Here is a 12,710-nt window from a genome sequence, read left to right on the forward strand (position 1 = left end):
CCATCGGAGCCACTGTGGAGTTAGTCCTTTGAATGCCACCACCGGGTGCGTAGGCAGCTTGGGAGGCAAAGTAGAGTTGTCTCAGGACCTGAGGCTTAGCCAGAAATCTCAGGACGGTTCAGCGGCAGAGCAAGGCTATGGATCTTACTGTTTACCTTTTACTATGTACTAAAGAGAAATGGCACATTATGAAAACAAAGAAAAAGAAAAAAAGTCTTCATGGCAACTAATCAGGCTCTGTCCTCTGAACCCCAGTCCATCTAATGCACCCTCCTATTTCAGAACTTCTCACACTATATTGTGATTATTCTGTTTACTGACCTTCCCCAATAATGAGCTGTTTAGGGCAGAGTTCACTTTTGCTTCATCTCAAAATCCTCTACCCTGAGCACAGGGGTTAGTGCAGATAGGGCAGCTCAAACTCGCTACTCTTTTCTCATTTGACTTATAATAATGCATTTGGCCCTCCTCTCATACCAAATCGTAACTGATTTTAAATAGGTAAATCCCATAGGCCATTCTGTGCAATGCTAAAAGATGTCTTAACTCTCACTGGTCAGGAGTCCCACGGTCAGGAATGCTCATGGTCATCTTTGAGTTTCAGATAAGCAGCTCTCTCTTCCCTTTTTGTACAAGCCTTAAAGTTACCTACTCCTTAAACCAAATACATACACACATATATGTTTATACAAAGGTGTATGTGTGCATATAAAATAGGGCACCACTTGGTAAAACATTTCTCTAGACCTGGGCTTCCCACACCTCTCCTTTACAGATTTCAGTTTAATTTTTCTGTGCTAAGGTTGAGTGATGACTTAGCAAGTTGAACATTTAAAGAATCAAACCTGTTTTTCCATGGAACCAATTAATAATATACCTAAAGTGAACTACTTAAGCTTATAAAAACAGAGATTTTCACCATGGAGAGTATTGGCAGGTCACGGATGAGGCGGAGCAGCGAAAACAGCTGTTTTATTGTGAGCAGTGTGCAGGCTGAATGAGAAGGGGTTAAGTGTGAGTCCACACCAGGCTCTGCTGAGGTGTGACCCGGTGGAAGGTACTTTCTTTTAAAGCCCTTTGGAACTTCCTTCTCCTTTTTCTTCCTAATCTGATTTTTCTCATCTGCCCTTAAATGTGCTCTGCAAGTGAACTTGGACTTCGGTATTCAAATCTTAGCCTTTTAACCAGAGCCCCATGGGCTGTGCCACACCTTCTTTAGAAGGAAATGCAAGATGGGCCTCCTCTGAGGTGCCCCACCAGCATTTAAGAATTATATTCTTATCCGAGAGACCTTGGTTAGTCCCTGTGGGCTGGAATAAGAGGTAGAATTAAGGTAATTAGGCTGGTGTCAGTGTGTAGGACAGAGAAAAGCAATTCCTGGAGGCAGAGAGAGCTTATGGATTACTTCAGGTGTGAATCGATTAGTATTTAGAGCTAACTGAAATGGTGTCTGTGGGTGGGAAGCCTGACGCAGTTGTTCTTATAACCAAAAGTAGGTTGTTGTTCTTAAAAATATGTAGTCCCACTTCTGTTTATCCATAACAGGAGTAAATGTGGTCCTCAGCCCCCCAGGCTCCCAGTAGGACATGCCTGTGGGCAGTCCTCCCAGGGTGTGAACCGAGAGCCCTTTCAGAGGAAAGAGCAGAAGTAGGGTGACAGGATATTAGCCCCTGGTCTGTGCGCAGGTGAATGGGGAGCCAGCTCTGGCTTTTCTGTTTCAGACATGTGGTGTGATTCTTCCCCAGATGGTAGCGGAGCATCCTAATGGATCAGAACCACCGGGTTCAAACTCTGAAGGCCTGAATTCAGGTAGCTGTAGGTCCAGCTCCATCATATAACTGTAAACCTAAACAGGCCCCTTACTGTTCTTGATTTTCAGTATTACCTGTAAACAGGGTAATCTGCCCACTTTGAAAGTTACAGATGAAACTATATATGTGAAAACATATTTAAGCCATAAAACTTATGTTAATGACATTCACCAGATCTCTGGAATTACCAGACTGAAGCCAGGTGAGTAGTCAGGGGAGGCTGTGGAGACTTTGAAGTCATCAGAGGGTATTAATAGGTGGGACTTTCTGGGACTTTCTAAAGGAGGAAAGCTGAGGGCCAAGCCTTCGGGTTAATAAGTCCCTCAACTGAGCTTTGAGAGGCTGTTAAGCAGATGGAGGAAAGAAGACAGTAAACATTTTAAAAGAAAAGGAAGTAGCTGATCGATGCGGAGTTATGGAAACCATGGGAGAAGAACAGGGGTGAGCAACAATGTCAAATGCCATTAAAACCCCATAGATGTGACCATAAAGTACTTTCCACATCAAAAGGAAGAAAACAAGGAAATTGAAACGTCAAAAATAAAAATTCTTAAAAGCCTGGGCTCATTGTACCCTTGGGTGTAACTCACACGGTCTGGAAGACACACGCTGCATTCCCCCCCCCAACCCCCGCGCCTGCCGCGACTGTGCGCGGGCTCGGGCTTTCTGCCTTCCTCCTCGGCGGCAGGCAGCTTGCTTGCCCGCAGCAGCCCCTGGCTGAGGTGGTAGACGAGCCAAAGGGCCCCTGAGTAGAAACTCCTTCCAGGGTGTCAGAAACAAGCGATAAATCTAATTTGTAGCCCTTGTGGTGAAAAGAACATGGGCTCCAGACCCAGATGGGCCAGGGCTAACCCTGGCCCGTCATCTTCATGGCTGCAAGTACGTTCTCTGGCTTGCCCCAGGGAAGGTGTGTTCCCGCATAAAAAGGGGTAAGGGTAAGAGAGACTCATGTTGCAGAAAGCACCCAGCCTGTTGTAGGTGTTCGATAAATGTTGATTTCCTTCCTTTTTCTTAGCATTTAAAAACATTATTTATTAGAATGAAATACAGAACAAAAGAGCATGCCTCACTGTTGTCTATAATAAGAGATTTTTCAGATTTGGGTTAATGAAGAACCCCAAGTCATACTGTGAAAGCAGCTATGGTAGCTTATTGTGACTTTGCTCCTGCAGGGAGACTTGCTGGGTTACAGGTGACGCAGTACAGTATAGTTCACTGGATGGGGGCCAAGACCCCGGGGCTCTCTGTGCAGCTGCCCAAGCAGTCACCACTCTGTGCCACAGGCTCCTCAGTGACCCAGTGGATGGATGATTTCCAGGGCCCGTTTCTGAACTGTGGTTTAGGAATGTGTCCTCTGTTGTGACCAGACTTGGAGATTTTTAAGGAAATATCTCCCTTATCTGCAGCTCAGCCCAGCCCTATATGCACACCTGTCAAAACACAGCCAAAAGGAAGGGAGTTGGTTAAAGAGGGGTCACATAGTCTGTGTAAACCCCTCTAGGGCTGACTCTCATACCTTCTAATAAGCGTGATGCACTAGTTCCCAAGTCCTGAGCAACTGGACTGACCAGAGAAGGTTAGTGTGCCTGCGCTGGGAGCGAGGGGTGAAGAGAACCCAGAAACTACAGAACACAGATGCTGGACAGCGTAGGGGCTGGCAGGCCTCCTGGTGTCAGGGCTGTGCGGCCCCCTTAAAAGTCATCATTTTGACTTTGAGTCATTTAGAAGTAAATAGGAAGTCCTCTTTAGAAAGATTTCTATCAAAAACAATAAAAAGAAAAAACTTCTGGAGCTTCCAAGAAGTAGATCCTCAGTTATTGGTAGTAAATAATGCTTTTCTTAGGTAACACAGATCCAGTGCCTTTGCTTGAAAATGGTCTTACTCCTTTGAATTTGGATATACAAGTCAAGCAGCTCCTTTAGGTCCAGGGCCTGCCTCAGCATGATCACCTTATGTTTATACAGTTCATGCTCTTTAATTGGAGTTAGTTAGATATGAGAATATAACACTTTAAAAGCTTCATGTCAAATGAAATTTCTAATTGGAATTGCTGTCAAAGAAGAGCATGAATTAATGTCCTACTGTGTCCCCCACCGATGCTCATAGAAGAAACAATGACCAAGGAGCTAGCCAAACAAACAGTTACAACTGAACAGAAACCTGGGTAGTTCACCCACCAAACAGGTCATCTTTAGATATATGAAGACTGATTCCATTGCTGGTCTTGTTTCAAAGAACAAGTCACTCACAAATAAGTAGTTGAGGGGAAAAAAGTAAAACACTTTGCCTTAAAGGAAACACCTATGAGAATGAGGAGAATATTGCATTACCCAAGCACAAAAGAAAATTGTCTAACCAAGTTTTCATCAGGTTTCTCTGTTCAAATGTTTTCTGGTCTGTGGTCAACTTTTGCCGCAAAACCTCATTTGACCTTGGATTCTCCAGAGCTGTGATTTTTATTTTTTTGAGGAAGAAGATTGTAGAAGTAAAAGTGAAGTGTTCCTAAGGACTCCCGAATTTGCTTCAAATTTTAAAATGGTGAAAAGCAAGTTGGAAGCTTAGTTGAAAGGACATGGCTACTTTAAACCTATGGGCTGTATTATCTGAGCTGGAAGTCAGGCTGGGAAAAGAAATAAGATAGCCTCAGGTTTATGTGTTTAATTGCTTCTAAGAGAAAAGCGAATAATAACAGGTATCCTTAGGGATATCTGCTATGTGTCAGGTGTTCTACATACATTCATTATGTCCTGTAAAACACTCAGCAGCCTCGCAAGGTAGGAATTATCCCATTTTAAAGATGAGAAAACCTAGACTCAGAGAGTTTAGTAAATTGCCTGAGGTCACTCAGGTAGTAACTGGCAGAGGAGTAGGAATCAGGCTCAGATCTGTCCAGTTCCACAGATTGTATCCTTCCCACAATACCGCCCTGTTCTTACATCCCTGCCGGCTTCTACTTGTATTTACCAAGCACTTTCTTTGTCAGACACTGTGCCTATGCTTTATTTTCAACCTGGAGGTTAGAGTTTTCCAGTGTGTGGATAAGAAGAGAGGCTCAGAGGGGTCAGTTAATCACCAAAGTTATACAACTACTATGTGAATCCTGGGTTGCCACCTCCAGAGCACATGCCTTCTCCACTCAGACATTCAGCCTCTCCAGACTAGCTACTGTCATCTCACCTGACGGAACTTAACCTAAAGCAGAAAGGAATGGAGTGGCTTATCTGAGCATTTCCCTGGAAAATATCCCATACCTCCCAATCTAGTGGTCAGAGTTCCCTATGTTAATACCCCAGAACAGTATAAATCTGGATGAAGAATTTTAGAAAGTATACACAAATAAAAAATAAATAAAGGTTTCTGCATCAGGGAATGACATGGTGACCAGGGCTTCCAACCCTGTCTTATCACTCTGAAAGGGTATGGTTTCCAAACACTGCCAAATACTAGACTTAAACTATGTCCCACCCTAGTCTTCCCCCCAGACCCAAATCTCAGCCCTACTGTATGCATTGTCCACATAGGAAACAGAGCTTCTTTGAGAGACAGAGGCTCCTATAAGCTGCTAACAGCCCATGTAAGGCTTTCCTTTGAGAGCCTCTCCTGACTATGAGGGACACACGAGTAAGTCGTGAGATGTTTTGTAAAGAGGAATCAGTTTCCATACTGAGAAGTGAATGACTGCTCTCTCTTAATAATGAATAACTTAGTTTTGATTTGTGCATCATACTTTCCAAACAGTCCCCATTCTGGAGAATATGTACTTTGCTGAGGATATTTAAATTGTAGCATTGTGTCTGATCCACTGGAGTGGATAGAATGGGATATTTCCCCTAGAAACGTTCCAGGGTGACACCACTCATAAAAAAACATCCACACTCCTTTGCCTTGTGTTCCCAACTCTTCAGAGCATGGCCTCTCTGTTCAGAGCCTGGTGCAGCAGCGTTCTATCCTCTCGGCCATTGGCCCCTCCACCCTGGTCACTCTGCAGTCCTCATTCTTCTCCGGTGGCTGCTCAGTCTGTTCCCTCAGTCTGGAATTCCCTCACCTTCTGACCTCCCTTCCCAGCCATAATCCTCCCTGTCACTGCCTGTCAAAATCCTAGTTGTCTTCAAGACCCTGCTCATCTAATAAGCCTTCTAGAAGCCCTTGGACGGATTATCTTTCCACCCTACACCCCTGGCGTTACCACCTCTGTTACAGCCTTCACTGGCCTCTCCCTGCAAGCACAGGCTGCACTGCCAGGAGGACAGGGCTCTGGTCGGCTGGCTCCCTTAGAGCCGGCTCGCAGCAATGCCCCGTGGATGCTTGTCAAATCTGATATTTGTTACTGTTTTCTCTAGAATACAAAGCTCATTGCTAGATCCTTTAAAACAACAACAGCTAGATTAGTTACAGATTTTTTTTCTTCATAAAGCTCCATCAGTCATCCTTTACTTTGGAGGAGTCAGAATATTTGCAGATTTGTACCTGGCAGGATGTTCTAATTTCTCAAGACTGGAATTTAAACGGACCAGTGTCAGTCCCCTACTTTAACGATTTTAAATTTGTCCTAATCATCTGCATTTGGTACATTGTCCATGAATTTGTTTAGTTAAAAGCTTATGACTCTTTAAAGACTTAGCCCAGTTTTTAAGTGCCAAAGATTTTTGCATTTGAATGTATTTTAATGTATTTATTTAAGGATTCTTTTAATCAAATTCTTCCCTAATTTAGACAGATTTCTTTTTTAATCCCCCTGCCAGGCCAGGAGTTTATTTATTGTGATTAAATTCCTTTAAAGATAGAAGTTAAAACACTATTAAATGCTATTTATGGTGTTCTCTCTTGCTACATTTCTTTCTGCATCTCATAAAACATGTTTCCTTTTTATCATGTCTAGTGCAGTCAGCACGTCCTCACTTGTATGGTCTGTGCCAGTCACTCCCTAGATACGTGTCGACCACCTACTGTGTGTCTAGTCCAGTGTTACACAGGCAGAGAATATAAAATAACGACAAGTACACTTGTTAGCAGTTCAGCCAAGACTGGATTATGGGGACATGGAGGACAGGGACATCACTAAGTGACAGAGCAGGCAAGAGGGGCTTCCTGAAGGAGGTGGGACTTGGACTGTGTCACAGAAACAAGAGCAGGTTGCAGGGACTGAACAAGGAGCCAGGCCTGAGGAAATGACAGGATCCAAACAGGAAGCATCCCCAGAGGACACAGAACCCATCACAAGGCTGGAAGTGCAGAGTGCCATGCTCTGTCCCTTTCCAGGAGGTGTGGGTCCTCAGCTCCAGCATGGGGCCTATGACATGGAATATGCTCATGGAACTCAGATGAGGGAATAGATGAACCATGGGAAGCAGACAGAGAAGCGCTGGGCAAAGAAGGTTTCCCTGTGGTCCTGGCCTCGGCCACTAGTATTCTGCTCGTATCCTGGTGAGGACCAGCCAGGGGCGCCTCGTTTGGGGGTGGAAGAAGCCTGCAGAGTTCTAGACAGAGGCATTCCCTACATACTGAGTCTTGATGGGAGAAACCCAGAAACGGAAGGAGGGCCTGCAGGTGGGAGAGCAGCTTGGCCATGAGCTTGCCAAGGCCCACATTGGCTCCCTTCTCCACGCCGCCCGTTGCTCTCCTGTGCAAAGGGGTGGGCCTAGGGAAAGGGAACACACTTTTATTTAGTACCTGCTCAGTTTTTGTTCAGTCCTGTCAACTGTGCTACAAGATAAGAATTCTTGCGCTCATTTTGCAGATGAGAAAAATCAAGATTCAAAGAGATGGAGTATGTTGCCTGTGGTCTCATCACTCATAGATGGTAGATGGTGGGGCCGGGATTTTGACCCTTTTCATCTGACTCCAAAGGCCTTTTCCTGTACCGTGCTATCTCCCCCCACATTAGAACTTTTAGAATTTACAGTAGAATTCAAGAAACTTCAGGCTTCTGTTTGGTAATATTAAAACCCCAAAGGCAACCTGTTTATATGATCAAATCACACAAAAGATAGTGAAAATCTGAAACCAGATTAACAAAATCTGGTTAATACTTAGTCTCCCCTGTCACCGCAATGAAAGGCAGTGAAGTTAGTGAAAGATTCCTGGTGCCTCGCTCGACTAGGGATACTTCTGAACTGGAAAACTTCACCTTTATATTTCTTGTAGGCGAGTATTTTGGATACGTGGCATTTAACTTTCTCGTGGTTAGACCCCATGTGTCTTGAAGGTTTAGAGTGTAGCTAGTAAGATTAGGTGGTTAGTTAGTAGATGGCCGAATTCCCTAACTTTCCGGGTGCCTACCGAGGGGTCGCCTGGGAGGGAGCTGCATACAGGCTGCTTGGGAAGAAGCTGATGGAGTCATTGTGGGCGGAGATTTTACGGTAAGTCCACAGGAGGTTAAAACTGTCTCCTAAGGAGGCTTCGAGGAACCGGAGGCCTGGAAATGGGAACAGAACCATAACCACCACAAAGCAAATCCACGAGTGTCTTCCCTACTAACCCAGAGCACGGGGAAAAGCATGGAAATATATAGTTGGGAAGGACTAGAGAAATGAAATAATGGCTGACTTGTGAGTAACGATGAAAATATTTGATGATGTGACTCCCAGGGGAGCAATTATGGTTAACCCCTCATTTGTTTGGCATTTTCAAGGATTGAACGGCCCCACATAACTGAATTTTCCAGACAACTAAAACTTTCCTATTTATGTGCCTTGAGTGTTTTTTAGCCACGCTTGGTGGAAATATTTCTGAAATAGATTATACAATTATCCTACCTTTTTGAACAGAAGCTGCAAGAAATAACATTCCCCGATATGCCTTTGATACAAGTCTGAGAGGACCTGATTCAGAGGTTTGAATAGTGAGGACTTGTAATTGCCTCACTTAAGAGAAAACCCAGAGCTGGGCAGTTCCCAGGATGACAGATTTGGTGCCTCAGTGGTATCGGGCTGACTCTCCCCTCATGTTCACAAGATGGGTGCTCAGGATCTCACATGACAAGTTCTAAGGCAAGAATGGAATGGGGGCTTCTCCTTAACTCATGTCTTTAATCAGAGAGGAAACGATTTCTCAGGGGACACCCAGCTGACTTCCCCTGGGTCCCACTGGCAGGACTGAGTCACATTTCCATGCCTGGCTCTCTGGAAGGCTGAGAGTGGATCCCAGCCCTTTCGGACTCTGGAGTGGGAGTCCGCTCTGCCCACAAAAAGAAGGATGGGTCGTGGCTTTGGGTGGGCACCCAGGAGTGTCTGCTGTGGTATCTGGGACTAGGGTGGACATCACTTACTGTGTGGCGTAAATGGATAGACCACTGAGCTTTTTGTTCCGACACTAAATGTCCCCAGACTGGGGTCCTTTCTGATTTCCTAAGTCTGCTTTTATTTATTACTCTCTCTTCTTTTGTGTCAGACTGCTAGTTATCGCTACTCACTGCTAACGTGGCTTGCCCTCATCATGCCAAAATTAGATTATATTTCTGGAAAAATCATATCACCAAACCTGTTAGAACTATGTCTGAAATGTTCTAAGTGTCTGACAGCTGTCCTGTGGACCAGACACATAGCTCGAATTTCTTTGGGCTGTTTGGGGTCATTTTTCCATTGTGGAGATTTTGGAGCAGTGAGGTTTCTAGAGAGCCTTGTGTACCTCAATATGACTTCAGTGAAGTCTTCTCATGGTGAAAGGAGGAGCCTTGGGGGCAGTTAAGCATGTTTACTAAAGAAGGTCAGACTGCATCTGCTCATCTGAACCCCAGCATGGTTCAGAGAGAAGCAGCTCTCAGCTCCCTTGCAGTGCTGCGTGGCTGGTGGCTGCCCAGAGAGCTCCACTGGCTCTGGGACTGTGACTAGTGGGACTGTTATTACAGCAACTGGCAGCACGAGGCAAGGTGGTGCAGTTTAATTATTCCTGCCCTCTGCCAGGGCATCACAGTCCCAGGAGGAGTCCTGTGAGCTGCCCGGGTTGTGCAGAATTAGAAGTGTTTGAGTGTGACTTGTTCTGACAAGTTCTTGAAGAAAGTAATGCTTTGAAAATAGTTATTGAGATTATATTGAACAAGAGGACCATCCCTTCTTCGAATAGAGAGTTGACCAAAATTCAGTCTGTAGACAGGAAGAAGGAAATAGAAAGCAGTTGTCAAAATAACACTGAAGTGAGTAACTGACTCAAATGGAATGATTCTACTCTGGGAATCAAACAAGAGCCAGTGGGTGGGGTGAGTTCTGAGGAAGCAAATGGTTAAAATGTTTAATTTTGATAGAGCCGAAACTATGAGTTCAAGCTTCTTAGAACCTGGAAGTTCCTTCAGAGCAAGTAAGCTGTTTGAAGGCCTGAAGTCCTTATTTACTATGCATCAGAAAGTCACGAGTTAGCCTATAGGCAAGTGGTAAGTGACAGACACATTGGGGGTAAGGAAAACAGGTTTTGTTTTTCCTTAGTTCCAACTAATTTGTACCATTCAACTCATTCTTACGAGAAGAATGCAAAGTATTTCTCATAAATATTTTCCTTAGCTCCTTCTTATGCCTAGAAGGCTTTTAAATAAGCCATTCTTTTACTGACTGCTGACATACAGAAAGGATACAACTGAGTTAAGTTGAGCCAGATAGTTTTCTAATTTTCTCCTATGTGAATTAGTATGTGGAGTACTGATTCTATCTCTGAAATACTCTGACCATTCCTGCTCCCCTAATAATTCAGCCATTGTGTTCAGATTTTAATATTGGCTCCAAATATACTTTTTTAGAAAAACTCTCCATGGAGAAATAAGCATGTAATCAATGCTTTTGTGGGATCATGGTACCTATCAGCATATAGCTGGATGGAAATTAAAAAAAAAAAATCAGAACAATTCACTTGCCTAGGTAAATAAATTTGCATTCACATTTTGAATTATTTCTGATGCTAATTGGGCATTTTGGGGAACAGAGTGGATGGTTCAGAACTAGGTGGGAAAATCATTTTCCAGCATATCAGAATACCAGCAACTCATTTTCAACAAAACCACACAACAGGAGCAAAAATGATGATGCATTCCATAGCCCCAAAAACTGATTGCTTGAGAATCATGAAGACTGTGGTATTATCTATATTATTTGATACTGAATGGTGACTGTGAGAATCATGAAGACTGTTGTATTATCCATATTATTTTGATACTGAATGGTGACTGTGTTTGCTTTGAATTAGTCAATTATTGCCATTAAATTCTATTATTTAAAATTGTTGCTTTTCTGAATGGAAGCTTACATGTTATATACTTTTCCCTTACGCTACTGGTGATTGTTTTCAGGCTTAATCGAATCTTGTTTTATATTTGGAAACATATCGATAAATTAAACATAATTTAAGTACATGTGAATAGGCATTTTTTTCTAAAATTAATCAGAAGAAGTAAAATGAGTAACCAGGAAAGATAAAACTTATTTTAGAAAGCAGCATTTATTTAAAATGACTAAAGGAACATAGATCAGACTGATGAATGTCAGAGGGATGGAGGAGGGCAGGTGGGTGGAGGGGGAGAGAGTAACCAAAGAATTTATGTGCATATATATGCACAACCCAAGGACACGGACAGTGGTGGGGAGAGGGACTGGGGAGGGGGAGGGGATGGGGTGGAATTGGTTATTGGGGAGAAAAAGGGTCATCTGTAATATTTTAAACAAATTAAAAAATTTAAAAAATAATAAAATAGAATGACTAAAGGTGTTACAGATCAAAAGAGTTTTCTGGGTCGAATTATTTATAACTTGAATTAGTCTGTTTCTCATATTTGGTATTGTTCCTATATCTTACTGAATCTCTGCTTTGGCACAAAGAGACCCTGAGACTGCATTGAGGCAGAAAATGTGACTAAAGAGTGGACATTCAAAAGCTCACGACTTTTCTTCGGCTGTGGAGTGATTCACATGCAGAAACCCCCTGCAGCCCTGAGTCAGAGTCAGATACACTCAGAGGCCTTATCTACTGGACAGTTTTTTATTTCTTGGTTTGTTTGGTGTGTTTTTTTAATTTCCTGCAAACCTAACTTTTCTTCAAGAAATCATAGTGGGTCCTAAGAAGACCTAGTCCAAGTCAAATGTCACCCTTACTAGCATAATAATCTAGTATGCGGGGTTTCTTTTTTCCATGTATTTGTCTCATGTTGCCAAAAAGATGAACATTGTACATCCTTCACAGTAGACACTTGAACTTACTGAATTGTAATTATTACATAGTGAGTGTGTGGGTGAGCAGGTTATGCCAGTGTCCATAAGAGCAGAAGGCAACATGGCCCTCTAGAAGGAGCTTAGTATTTAAACCATGAGGCTAGGTTTGAGTCCTGCCCCTGCCTAGCTATGGCATGAGTGAGTTAATAAACCACTTGGAGTCTCAAGCTTGTTCATCTGTTTAAATGCAGGCGGTAAAAATAATGTCTCCTTCACAGAGTTAGAACTATCAAATTAGATAAAGTGTGTAGAAGTACTCGGTAAAGCTAGAAAATTCTATACATGTTTTTCTTGTTATTATGTTTGATAAATTAATGTGCCTATTCTTTGTTCTGGAAGTGGGTAATATTCACACAAATATACATTATAGACCTTGAAGAATTTGCTATTGAAACCAGTCTGTGTTTTCAATGATGGTTTGCCTTAACTAAAATCAGTGTCATTTTCTTTTTAAAAACGGTGTTAAAGAAACCAAGTTGAACAGATAAAGCACGTAATACTTGTTAACAGTGAAGATTAGAATCTTTCTGTCTCTGGAACAGTAGACATGGGTAGTGCTCTGATCTGTTGCATTCCATTAAGGAGCTCCCACTGGTCAGGAGATAGATGTGGTAACACGTATGGAAAAACTTGAAACTGCTAAGTATCAGAACTCACTGCTTGATTAGAAGTAAAGTGATAACTTTATTCTTTCTGGGGGTCCACTTGCCA

At 43.0% G+C, this 12,710-nt stretch overlaps 1 protein-coding gene across 4 annotated transcripts in view; it reads left to right on the forward strand.

Moving 5' to 3' along the window:
* Positions 1–12,710, forward strand: part of BABAM2 (BRISC and BRCA1 A complex member 2) — a 316,065-nt gene that overhangs the window by 275,864 nt on the left and 27,491 nt on the right. The gene's annotated exons all lie outside the window — the stretch shown is intronic.

Source organism: Miniopterus schreibersii (assembly GCF_964146895.1).
Source record: "Miniopterus schreibersii genome assembly, chromosome: 13".
Taxonomy (NCBI): Eukaryota; Metazoa; Chordata; class Mammalia; order Chiroptera; family Miniopteridae; genus Miniopterus; species Miniopterus schreibersii.